The sequence below is a fragment of the Myxine glutinosa genome, chromosome 1, assembly GCF_964187855.1.
Source record: "Myxine glutinosa chromosome 1, kmMyxGlut1.1, whole genome shotgun sequence".
Taxonomy (NCBI): domain Eukaryota; kingdom Metazoa; phylum Chordata; class Myxini; order Myxiniformes; family Myxinidae; genus Myxine; species Myxine glutinosa.
In genome coordinates this window covers 357,243,853-357,257,392 of record NC_136261.1, presented here as the reverse complement: position 1 = coordinate 357,257,392, position 13,540 = coordinate 357,243,853, and the positions used below count along the sequence as shown (strand labels likewise).

The 13,540-nt window shown below is 44.0% G+C and overlaps 1 non-coding gene across 1 annotated transcript; it reads left to right on the top strand.

Moving 5' to 3' along the window:
* Nucleotides 1-11,154: 11,154 nt before the first annotated feature.
* On the top strand, nt 11,155-11,226 carry TRNAP-AGG (transfer RNA proline (anticodon AGG)). Its single transcript has one exon. It is a non-coding gene; the product is annotated as a tRNA-Pro (tRNA).
* The last annotated feature ends 2,314 nt before the right edge of the window (nt 11,227-13,540 follow it).

Sequence of the window (13,540 nt, the reverse complement as noted above, 5' to 3'; positions counted from 1 at the left end):
TGTTCAGTGAATTTTTGGGCTTATGCAAAAGCAAAAACTTTTTGTCCAAAGTCTCGGCTTGTGGAAGACCTACAACACAAAACAGAACAGACCCTAATAAACCATCAATGTATTGACTCATTGGTCCAGAGTTATGATTCTTCCTTTGGGTGTGAGGGATCGCGGCCTCATTATCCTGGATGAGTCCTCAAAATTAATCTTTTATACTTCTTTGTTTGTTTGTTGGAGAGCTTGAGAATCAGTGGAAGGATCTGAGGATGCGTTATGTTGAATTTGAGGTAGTTTGTTTCGTTCATTGATGGGTTTTTGGAAAAGGAAAACTCTTTATGCAAGGCCTCGGAGCGTGGAAGACCTACAACACAGAACAGAACAGACCCTAATAAACCAACAATGTATTGACTCATTGGTCCAGAGTTATGATTCTTCCTTTGGGTGTGAGAGATCGCGGCCTCATCATCCTGGATGAGTCCTCAAAATTAATCTTTTATACTTCTTTCTTTGTTTGTTGGAGAGCTTGAGAAGCAGTGGAAGGATTTGAGGGTGACTTCTGTTGTGTTTGAGGTCGTCGTGTTTTGATCATTGATGGGCTTTTGCAAAAGCATGAACTCTTTGTCCAAATTTCATGCTCCTGAAAGAGCTGTGACACAGAAGATAACAGAGCCTAACACATATAATAAGATTGGTTCGTTGGTCTAGAGGTATGATTCTCACTTAGGGTGCGAGAGGTCCTGGGTTAAATCCTGGACGAGGCCTTTGATTGAACCTCTATATCTTCTTGATTTGGTGTAGATCTGCCAAAGCCTTGGAATGATCTGAAGAGAAATTGCATTAGGTTGAGGCAGAAGTGTTCAGTGAATTTTTGGGCTTATGCAAAAGCAAAAACTTTTTGTCCAAAGTCTCAGCTTGTGGGAGAGCTATAACACAGAACAGAACAGACCCTAATAAACCAACAAAGTATTGGCTCGTTGGTCGAGAGGTATGTTTTTGCTTTGGGTGTGATAGGTCCTGGGTTAAAATCCCAGAGGTGCCCTGATGATTCGTCTTTTAAACATTGTTTGTTGGAGGGTTTGAGAATCAGTGGAAGGATCTGAGGATGCGTTATGTTAAATTTGGGGTAGTTTGTTTCGTTCATTGATGGGTTTTTGGAAAAGGAAAACTCTTCATGCAAGGCCTCGTAGCGTGGAAGACCTACAACACAGAACAGAACAGACCCTAATAAACCAACAATGTATTGGCTCGTTGGTCCAGAGTTATGATTCTTCCTTTGGGTGTGAGAGATCGCGGCCTCATCATCCTGGATGAGTCCTCAAAATTAATCTTTTATACTTCTTTCTTTGTTTGTTGGAGAGCTTGAGAAGCAGTGGAAGGATGTGAGGGTGACTTATGTTGTGTTTGAGGTCAGCGTGTTTAGATGATTGACCGGCTTTTGCAAAAGCAAAAACTCTTTGTCCAAATTTCATGCTCCTGAAAGAGCTGTGACACAGAAGAGAACAGAGCCTAACATATACAATAAGGTTGGTTCGTTGGTCTAGAGGTATGATTCTCACTTAGGTTGCAAGAGGTCACGGGTTCAAATCCCAAACAAGCCCTTTTATTGAACTTTTATATCTTCTTGAATTGGTGGAGACCTGCCAAAGCCTTGGAATGATCTGAAGAGAAATTGCATTAGGTTGAGGAAGAAGTGTTCAGTGAATTTTTGGGCTTATGCAAAAGCAAAAACTTTTTGTCCAAAGTCTCGGCTTGTGGGAGAGCTATAACACAGAACAGAACAGACCCTAATAAACCAAAAACGTATTGGCTCGTTGGTCTAGAGGTATGTATTTTACTTCGGGTGTGATAGGTCCTGGGTTAAAATCCCAGAGGTGCCCTGATGATTCGTCTTTTAAACATTGTTTGTTGGAGGGTTTGAGAATCAGTGGAAGGATCTGAGGATGCGTTATGTTGAATTTGGGGTAGTTTGTTTCATTCATTGATGGGTTTTTGAAAAGGAAATCTCTTTATGCAAGGCCTCGTAGCGTGGAAGACCTACAACACAGAACAGAACAGACCCTAATAAACCAACAATGTATTGGCTCGTTGGTCCAGAGTTATGATTCTTCCTTTGGGTCCTGGATGAGTCCACAAAATTAATCTTTCATACTTCTTTGTTTGTTTGTTGGAGAGCTTGAAAAGCAGTGGAAGGATCTGAGGGTGACTTATGTTGTGTTTGAGGTCAGCGTGTTTAGATGATTGACCGGCTTTTGCAAAAGCAAAAAAGTCTTTGTCCAAATTTCATGCTCCTGAAACAGCTCAAACACAGAAGAAACAGAGCTTCAAAACTACAATACAATAAGGTTGGTTCGTTGGTCTAGAGTCGAGACTCTATTTTTGTTTCGGATGCGAGAGGTCCCGGGTTCAAATCCGGGACGAGCCCTTTGATTGAACTTTTATACCTTCTTGATTTCATGGACACCTGCCAAAGCATCCTTCATGATTTCGTGGAGACCTGCCAAAGCCTTGGAATGATCTGAAGGGAAATTGCATTAGGTTGAGGCAGAAGTGTTCAGTGAATTGTTGGGCTTTTGCAAAAGCAAAAACTTTTTATCCAAAGTCTCGGCTTGTGGGAGAGCTATAACACAGAACAGAACAGACCCTAATAAACCAACAACCTATTGGCTTGTTGGTCTCGAGGTATGTTTTTTGCTTCGGGTGTGATAGGTCCTGGGTTAAAATCCCAGAGGTGCCCTGATGAATCGTTTTTTAAACATTGTTTGTTGGAGGGTTTGAGAATCAGTGGAAGGATCTGAGGATGCGTTATGTTGAATTTGAGGTAGTTTGTTTCGTTCATTGATGGGTATTTGGAAAAGGAAAACTCTTTATGCAAAGCCTCGGAGCGTGGAAGACCTACAACACAGAACAGAACAGACCCTAATAAACCAACAATGTATTGGCTCGTTGGTCCAGAGTTATGATTCTTCCTTTGGGTGTGAGAGATCGCGGCCTCATCATCCTGGATGAGTCCTCAAAATTAATCTTTTATACTTCTTTCTTTGTTTGTTGGAGAGCTTGAGAAGCAGTGGAAGGATCTGAGGGTGAATCATGGTGGTTTGAGGCAGTCAAGTTCAGTGTATTGATGGGCTGCTGCAAAGCCAAAAACTCTTGGTCCTATTTTGATGGTCCTGGAAATGATATAGCACAGAAGAGAACAGAGCCTAACACCAACAACAAGGATGGTTCGTTGGTCTGGAGGTATGATTCTAGCTTCGGGTGCGAGAGGTCCTGGGTTAAAATCCCAGACGAGCCCTGATGATTCATCTTTGAAACGTTGTTTGTTGAAGGGTTGAAGGATCTGAGGATGTGTTATGTTGAATTTGAGGTAGTTTGTTTCGTTCATTGATGGGTTTTTGGAAAAGGAAAACTCTTTATGCAAGGCCTCGGAGCACGGAAGACCGACAACACAGAACAGAACAGATCCTAATTAAACCAACAATGTATTGGCTCATTGGACCAGAGTTATGATTCTTGCTTTGGGTGGAGAGGTCGCGGCTTCATCACCCTGGATGAGTCCTCAAAATTAATCTTTTGAACTTCCTTTCTTTGTTTGATGGAGAGCTTGAGAAGCAGTGAAAGGATTTGAGGGTGACTTCTGTTGTGTTTGAGGTCGTCGTGTTTTGATCATTGATGGGCTTTTGCAAAAGCATGAACTCTTTGTCCAAATTTCATGCTCCTGAAAGAGCTGTGACACAGAAGAGAACAGAGCCTAACACATATGATAAGGTTGGTTCGTTGGTTTAGAGGTATGATTCTCGCTTTGGGTGCGAGAGGTCCCGGGCTCAAATCCTGGATGAGCCCTTTGATTTAACTTTTATACCTTCTTGATTTGGTCGAGACCTGCCAAACCCTTGGAATGATCTGAAGAGAAATTGCATTAGGCTGAGGCAGAAGTGTTCAGTGAATTTTTGGGCTTATGCAAAAGCAAAAACTTTTTGTCCAAAGTCTCGGCTTGTGGGAGAGCTATAACACAGAACAGAACAGACCCTAATAAACCAACAACGTATTGGCTCGTTGGTCTAGAGGTATGTTTTTTGCTTCGGGTGTGATAGGTCCTGGGTTAAAATCCCAGAGGTGCCCTGATGATTCGTCTTTTAAACATTGTTTGTTGGAGGGTTTGAGAATCAGTGGAAGGATCTGAGGATGCGTTATGTTGAATTTGAGGTAGTTTGTTTCATTCATTGATGGGTTTTTGGAAAAGGAAAACTCTTTATGCAAGGCCTCGTAGCATGGAAGACCTACAACACAGAACAGAACAGACCCTAATAAACCATCAATGTATTGACTCGTTGGTCCAGAGTTATGATTCTTCCTTTGGGTGTGAGAGATCGCGGCCTCATTATCCTGGATGAGTCCTCAAAATTAATCTTTTATACTTCTTTGTTTGTTTGTTGGAGAGCTTGAGAATCAGTGGAAGGATCTGAGGATGCGTTATGTTGAATTTGAGGTAGTTTGTTTCGTTCATTGATGGGTTTTTGGAAAAGGAAAACTCTTTATGCAAGTCCTTGGAGCGCGGAAGACCGACAACACAGAACAGAACAGATCCTAATAAACCAACAATGTATTGGCTCGTTGGACCAGAGTTATGATTCTTGCTTTGGATGGAGAGGTCGCGGCTTCATCACCCTGGATGAGTCCTCAAAATTAATCTTTTGAACTTCCCTTCGTTGTTTGATGGAGAGCTTGAGAAGCAGTGGAAGGATTTGAGGGTGACTTCTGTTGTGTTTGAGGTCGTCGTGTTTTGATCATTGATGGGCTTTTGCAAAAGCATGAACTCTTTGTCCAAATTTCATGCTCCTGAAAGAGCTATAACACAGAACAGAACAGACCCTAATAAACCAAAAACGTATTGGCTCGTTGGTCTAGAGATATGTTTTTTGCTTCGGGTGTGATAGTTCCTGTGTTAAAATCCCAGAGGTGCCCTGATGATTCATCTTTGAGACGTTGTTTGTTGGAGGGTTTGAGAATCAGTGGAAGGATCTGAGGATGCGTTATGTTGAATTTGAGGTAGTTTGTTTGGTTCATTGATGGGTTTTTGGAAAAGGAAAACTCTTTATGCAAGGCCTCGTAGCGTGGAAGACCGACAACACAGAACAGAACAGACCCTAATAAACATCAATGTATTGACTCGTTGGTCCAGAGTTATGATTCTTCCTTTGGGTGTGAGAGATCGCGGCCTCATTATCCTGGATTAAGTCCTCATAATTCATCTTTTATACTTCTTTCTTTGTTTGTTGGAGAGCTTGAGAAGCAGTGGAAGGATCTGAGGGTGACTTCTGTTGTGTTTGAGGTCAGCGTGTTTAGATGATTGACCGGCTTTTGCAGAAGCAAAAACTCTTTATCCAAAGTCTCGGCTTGTGGGAGAGCTATAACACAGAACAGAACAGACCCTAATAAACCAACAACGTATTGGCTCGTTGGTCGAGAGGTATGTTTTTGCGTCGGGTGTGATGGGTCCTGGGTTAAAATCCCAGAGGTGTCCTGATGATTCGTCTTTTAAACATTGTTTGTTGGAGGGTTTGAGAATCAGTGGAAGGATCTGAGGATGCGTTATGTTGAATTTGGGGTAGTTTGTTTCGTTCATTGATGGGTTTTTGAAAAGGAAAACTCTTTATGCAAGGCCGCGTAGCGTGGAAGACCTACAACACAGAACAGAACAGACCCTAATAAACCAACAATGTATTGGCTCGTTGGTCCAGAGTTATGATTCTTCCTTTGGGTGTGAGAGATCGCGGCCTCATCATCCTGGATGAGTCCACAAAATTAATCTTTCATACTTCTTTGTTTGCTTGTTGGAGAGCTTGAGAAGCAGTGGAAGGATCTGAGGGTGACTTATGTTGTGTTTGAGGTCAGCGTGTTTCGATGATTGACCGGCTTTTGCAAAAGCAAAAACTCTTTGTCCAAATTTCATGCTCCTGAAACAGCTCAAACACAGAAGAAACAGAGATTCTAAACTACAATACAATAAGGTTGGTTCGTTGGTCTAGAGTCTAGACTCTATTTTTGTTTCGGATGCGAGAAGTCCCGGGTTCAAATCCGGGACGAGCCCTTTGATTGAACTTTTATACCTTCTTGATTTCATGGACACCTGCCAAAGCATCCTTCATGATTTCGTGGCGACCTGCCAAAGCCTTGGAATGATCTGAAGGGAAATTGCATTAGGTTGAGGCAGAAGTGTTCAGTGAATTGTTGGGCTTTTGCAAAAGCAAAAACTTTTTATCCAAAGTCTCAGTTTGTGGGAGAGCTATAACACAGAACAGAACAGACCCTAATAAACCAACAACGTATTGGCTCGTTGGTCTCGAGGTATGTTTTTTGCTTCGGGTGTGATAGGTCCTGGGTTAAAATCCCAGAGGTGCCCTGATGAATCGTTTTTTAAACATTGTTTGTTGGAGGGTTTGAGAATCAGTGGAAGGATCTGAGGATGCGTTATGTTGAATTTGAGGTAGTTTGTTTCGTTCATTGATGGGTTTTTGGAAAAGGAAAACTCTTTATGCAAGGCCTCAGAGCGTGGAAGACCTACAACACAGAACAGAACAGACCCTAATAAACCAACAATGTATTGGCTCGTTGGTCCAGATTTATGATTCTTCCTTTGGGTGTGAGAGATCGCGGCCTCATCATCCTGGATGAGTCCTCAAAATTAATCTTTTATACTTCTTTCTTTGTTTGTTGGAGAGCTTGAGAAGCAGTGGAAGGATCTGAGGGTGAATCATGGTGGTTTGAGGCAGTCAAGTTCAGTGTATTGATGGGCTGCTGCAAAGCCAAAAACTCTTGGTCCTATTTTGATGGTCCTGGAAATGATATAGCACAGAAGAGAACAGAGCCTAACACCAACAACAAGGATGGTTCGTTGGTCTGGAGGTATGATTCTAGCTTCGGGTGCGAGAGGTCTTGGGTTAAAATCCCAGACGAGCCCTGATGATTAATCTTTGATACGTTGTTTGTTGAAGGGTTTGAGAATCAGTGGAAGGATCTGAGGATGTGTTATGTTGAATTTGAGGTAGTTTGTTTCGTTCATTGATGGGTTTTTGGAAAAGGAAAACTCTTTATGCAAGGCCTCGGAGCGCGGAAGACCGACAACACAGAACAGAACAGATCCTAATAAACCAACAATGTATTGGCTCGTTGGACCAGAGTTATGATTCTTGCTTTGGATGGAGAGGTCGCGGCTTCATCACCCTGGATGAGTCCTCAAAATTAATCTTTTGAACTTCCCTTCGTTGTTTGATGGAGAGCTTGAGAAGCAGTGGAAGGATTTGAGGGTGACTTCTGTTGTGTTTGAGGTCGTCGTGTTTTGATCATTGATGGGCTTTTGCAAAAGCATGAACTCTTTGTCCAAATTTCATGCTCCTGAAAGAGCTGTGACACAGAAGAGAACAGAGCCTAACACATATAATAAGGTTGGTTCGTTGGTCTAGAGCAGGGGCGGGCAACCTTTTCAGAGTGAGGGCCAGATGAGACTTTTGGAAGGAGATCGCGGGCCGGAGTGAAAAACGAAATCTCAGAATTACTATATTTTGTTTACATGAATAGATTGTACAAAAATTGCATTGAACACTCTACAAATCAATGAGACTGCTGGTGCTGTTTGCCATGAAGAAGTATTTCCATGTCTGGCTCGATGGTTGAGGTAGACAACAGAAGAATGTCATTGAGGTGGCGGTCCGAGAGTTGGGAGCGAAGGTGAGACTTCATGTACTTCATTTTCGAGAAGAGCTGTTCACAGCAGTAGGTGCTGCCGAACATGGCCACAATGCGTTGGACATGGGCAATGTATTTTTGAAAATTGTTAGAAGGGAGAACGGTGTCGCGGAAGAAGGACAATGGAGAAGAGGTGCGGAACTTCGCCTTCATTTCATCGTTGCACTGCAGCTCCACCAACTCCATCTGTAAGGAGGCAGGGGCGTCTTCCACGGGGAAGTCAAAGGGAGCAGTGAAAAGGTTGAAGTCCGCAGCCAGCACCCTGACTCCTGCAAAACGGGAAGCAAATTCCTCACGTAGAGAGTTGACGACACTAACGCAAGTGCCCAGGTCCACATCGTCAGGGGCACATGCAGCAAGGCGAGGAAAATGCACAAACTGACCAGAAGCCAATTGAGCCTCCCACAAGCGCAGTTTAACCTCGAAGGCAGTGATGTGCGCGTACATGTCTGTCACGAGAATGTCTTTGCCTTGCAGCTTTATGTTGAGGGTGTTCAGGTGCGCCGTGATGTCCGTGAGCAGGGCCAGGCGAGCTAGCCACCGCGGATCAGAGAATTGATCAGCGTGGGGAAGGTTCTTCTGACGTAGAAAGGTGGCAATCTCCTGCTGTAGGTCGCACACCCGAGACAGCATGGCCCCACGACTCAGCCAGCGTACCTCACAGAAGTAGAGCAGGTCGTTGTAGTGCACGTTCACCTCGTCCATCAGTGCCTGGAACTGACGATGGTTAAGGCTGCGGGAGAGGATGGAGTTGACGACCTTCACCACGACAGACATGACACCAACGAGGTTGGCAGACTTAGCGCACAGGGACTCTTGGTGGATGATGCAGTGCATCTTGTTAATGGGCTGAGTGTATCCGGCGGCTGCACAGTGACGCACTAGCAGCGAAGCGGCGCCCTTCTTCTCACCAACCATCGCCGGGGCACCGTCGGTCGTCACACACACAAGACGGGAGAGGTCCAGGGAGTGCTGATCAACACACAGAAGCACGGCGTCGCAGATGTCTTTCCCAGTGGTGGTGTCGCGCAGCGGGACAAGCTGGAGGAATTCCTCACACACTTGAAAGTCAGCGGTGACGCCACGGATGAAAACGGACAGCTGGGCCGTGTCCTTTGTGTCGGTGCTCTCATCCAGAGCGAGGGAAAAGGCGACGAAATTTGAGCTGCGTGTTTTGAGTGAGTCGTGCACGTTTTCCGACATATCCTCGATGCGGCGACGAACGGTGCGGGACGAAAGGCTCACGTTCTCAAAGGCGGAACGCTGCTCTGGACAGACGAAGTCCACTACAGCGAGGAGGCTTTCCTTGATGAAGTCCCCATCCACGAATGGCTTCATTCGGCGAGCAAGGATGCGGGAGACTTCATAACTGGCGCGCGTCACCTTTTCGGCCTCAGTATTCTGCTTGCGGAAGAGTGAAGTTTGTTTCTCCAAGTTGCCTGATAGTCTAACCATGGCGTCCTTCCTTTCGGTGGCAGACACCGACGCGAAGTTTGACGAGCGGTGCTCTGTCTCCCAGTGGCGGCGCACGTTGTACTCTTTTAGGACAGCCAAAGTCTTCAAGCATATGAGGCACTGGGCCTGTCCAAAGCGCTCGATGAAGAAGTACTTCTCCCACTCAGGGTTGAAGATCCGACGCTCGAGGTCCACTTTCCTCTTCTTAACACGCTGGGTCGCAGACATGATGAGCTGAAAAGGAAGAAAATTAGGTATATCAGCAATGAATAAATGATGTAACAGCAAGCAATCTGGGGCACAAAAAATCTCGGAAGACGAATTGTACAGATGAATGTATTTATTTTGCGCGCACGTGGCCAACGCTGAATATGACACAGTTTCACCGTAAAACTGAAATACAGGAAATGAATCAGTCTGCATACTTTTTTTTTTAAAGAGTTCGTTTTCCTTTTAAACAAAAGTTCGTCAATTTCGTTTACCTTTTAAACAAAAGTTCGTCAATTTCTTTTTTCTTTTACAAACAGAAAGTTCGTTATATATATTTTTTCTTTACAAATAGAAAGTTCGTTATATTTTTATTTTTACAAATAAAAAGGGAGAATAAAATTATTTAAACGCAGCAAATGAAAGATAATAACATGTTCTAACAAACAAAACAAAGCAAATTGAAAGAAAGTGAAAATTGAAATAGGTTTAGAGAACTCTGCGTCGCTTACCTCTTTGTTGCAAGTTATTTGTCCCAGACACCAACGTTTGTCGCAAGCTGACTGAATCGGAAGGACGTCCGTATCACATGCCGGCTGATTTGAAAAGACCGCCTATCAGCAAGCAGGCGGTGTCTAGGCAAGACAGTTCCCCGTGCGCATGTCTTCCGGAAGAGGACGGTGCTGAAGACAAAATGTCCCTTTCTTGAATTCAGACCGGCTAAATATAAACTCTTACATTTACAAATGATATGAGTTTTACTGGGAGGTCCGCAGGCCGGATTGCAATAATAAAGCCTAGCAGGGTGGCGGGCCGGACGCTAAGCCTTCTCGGGCCGGATGTGGGCCGCGGGCCGGGGGTTGCCCGCCCCTGGTCTAGAGGTATGATTCTCGCTTAGGGTGCGAGAGGTCCCGGGTTCAAATCCCGGACGAGCCCTTTGATTGAACTTTTATACCTTCTTGATTTGGTCGAGACCTGCCAAACCCTTGGAATGATCTGAAGAGAAATTGCATTAGGTTGAGGCAGAAGTGTTCAGTGAATTTTTGGGCTTATGCAAAAGCAAAAACTTTTTGTCCAAAGTCTCGGCTTGTGGGAGAGCTATAACACAGAACAGAACAGACCCTAATCAGACCCTAATAAACGACCCTAATAAACGACCAACGAGCCAGAACAGACCCTAATAAACCAAAAACGTATTGGCTCGTTGGTCTAGAGGTATGTTTTTTGCTTCGGGTGTGATAGTTCCTGGGTTAAAATCCCAGAGGTGCCCTGATGATTCATCTTTGAGACGTTGTTTATTGGAGGGTTTGAGAATCAGTGGAAGGATCTGAGGATGCGTTATGTTGAATTTGAGGTAGTTTGTTTGGTTCATTGATGGGTTTTTGGAAAAGGAAAACTCTTTATGCAAGGCCTCGTAGCGTGGAAGACCTACAGCACAGAACAGAACAGACCCTAATAAACCATCAATGTATTGACTCGTTGGTCCAGAGTTATGATTCTTCCTTTGGGTGTGAGAGATCGCGGCCGCATTATCCTGGATTAAGTCCTCATAATTCATCTTTTATACTTCTTTCTTTGTTTGTTGGAGAGCTTGAGAAGCAGTGGAAGGATTTGAGGGTGACTTCTGTTGTGTTTGAAGTCGTCGTGTTTTGATCATTGATGGGCTTTTGCAAAAGCATGAACTCTTTGTCCAAATTTCATGCTCCTGAAAGAGCTGTGACACAGAAGTGAACAGAGCCTAACACATATAATAAGGTTGGTTCGTTGGTCTAGAGGTATGATTCTCGCTTAGGGTGCGAGAGGTCCCGGGTTCAAATCCCGGACGAGCCCTTTGATTGAACTTTTATACCTTCTTGATTTGGTGGAGACCTGCCAAAGCCTTGGAATGATCTGAAGAGAAATTGCATTAGGTAGAGGCAGAACTGTTCAGTGAATTTTTGGGCTTATGCAAAAGCAAAAACTTTTTGTCCAAAGTCTCGGCTTGTGGGAGAGCTATATCACAGAACAGAACAGACCCTAATAAACCAACAACCTATTGGCCCGTTGGTCTAGAGGTATGTTTTTGCTTCGGGTGTGATGGGTCCTGGGTTAAAATCCCAGAGGTGACCTGATGATTCGTCTTTTAAACATTGTTTGTTGGAGGGTTTGAGAATCAGTGGAAGGATCTGAGGATGCGTTATGTTGAATTTGGGGTAGTTTGTTTCGTTCATTGATGGGTTTTTGAAAAGGAAAACTCTTTATGCAAGGCCTCGTAGCGTGGAAGACCTACAACACAGAACAGAACAGACCCTAATAAACCAACAATGTATTGGCTCATTGGTCCAGAGTTATGATTCTTCCTTTGGGTGTGAGAGATCGCGGCCTCATCATCCTGGATGAGTCCACAAAATTAATCTTTCATACTTGTTTGTTTGTTTGTTGGAGAGCTTGAGAAGCAGTGGAAGGATGTGAGGGTGACTTATGTTGTGTTTGAGGTCAGCGTGTTTAGATGATTGACCGGCTTTTGCAAAAGCAAAAACTCTTTGTCCAAATTTCATGCTCCTGAAACAGCTCAAACACCGAAGAAACAGAGTTTCAAAACTACATTGCAATAAGGTTGGTTTGTTGGTCTAGAGTCTCGACTCTATTTTTGTTTCGGATGCGAGAGGTCCCGGGTTCAAATCCGGGACGAGCCCTTTGATTGAACTTTTATATCTCCTTGAATTGGTGGAGACCTGCCAAAGCCTTGGAATGATCTGAAGGGAAATTGCATTAGGTTGAGGCAGAAGTGTTCAGTGAATTGTTGGGCTTTTGCAAAAGCAAAAACTTTTTATCCAAAGTCTTGGCTTGTGGGAGAGCTATAACACAGAACAGAACAGACCCTAATAAACCAACAACCTATTGGCTCGTTGGTCTAGAGGTATGTTTTGTGCTTCGGGTGTGATATATCCTGGGTAAAAATCCCAGAGGTGCCCTGATGAATCGTTTTTTAAACATTGTTTGTTGGAGGGTTTGAGAATCAGTGGAAGGATCTGAGGATGCGTTATGTTGAATTTGAGGTAGTTTGTTTCGTTCATTGATGGGTTTTTGGAAAAGGAAAACTCTTTATGCAAGGCCTCGGAGCGTGGAAGACCTACAACACAGAACAGAACAGACCCTAATAAACCAACAATGTATTGGCTCGTTGGTCCAGAGTTATGATTCTTCCTTTGGGTGTGAGAGATCGCGGCCTCATCATCCTGGATGAGTCCTCAAAATTAATCTTTTGAACTTCCTTTCTTTGTTTGATGGAGAGCTTGAGAAGCAGTGGAAGGATTTGAGGGTGACTTCTGTTGTGTTTGAGGTCGTCGTGTTTTGATCATTGATGGGCTTTTGCAAAAGCATGAACTCTTTGTCCAAATTTCATGCTCCTGAAAGAGCTGTGACACTGAAGAGAACAGAGCCTAACACATATCATCAGGTTGGTTCGTTGGTCTAGAGGTATGATTCTCACTTAATGATTCTCACTTAGGGTGCGAGAGGTACTGGGTTCAAGTCCCGGACGAGCCCCTTGATTGAACTTCTATACCTTCTTGATTTGGTGGAGATCTGCCAAAGCATCCTTCATGATTTCGTGGAGACCTGCCAAAGCCTTGGAATGATCTGAAGAGAAATTGCATTAGGTTGAGGCAGAAGTGTTCAGTGAATTTTTGGGCTTTTGCAAAAGCAAAAACTTTTTGTCCAAAGTCTCGGCTTGTGGGAGAGCTATAACACAGAACAGAACAGACCCTAATAAACCAACAATGTATTGGCTCGTTGGTCCAGAATTATGATTCTTCCTTTGGGTGTGAGAGATCACGGCCTCATCATCCTGGATGAGTCCTCAAAATTAATCTTTTATTCTTCTTTCTTTGTTTGTTGGAGAGCTTGAGAAGCAGTGGAAGGATCTGAGGGTGAATCATGGTGGTTTGAGGCAGTCAAGTTCAGTGTATTGATGGGCTGCTGCAAAGCCAAAAACTCTTGGTCCTATTTTGATGGTCCTGGAAATGATATAGCACAGAAGAGAACAGAGCCTAACACCAACAACAAGGATGGTTCGTTGGTCTGGAGGTATGATTCTAGCTTCGGGTGCGAGAGGTCCTGGGTTAAAATCCCAGATGAGCCCTGATGATTCATCTTTGAAACG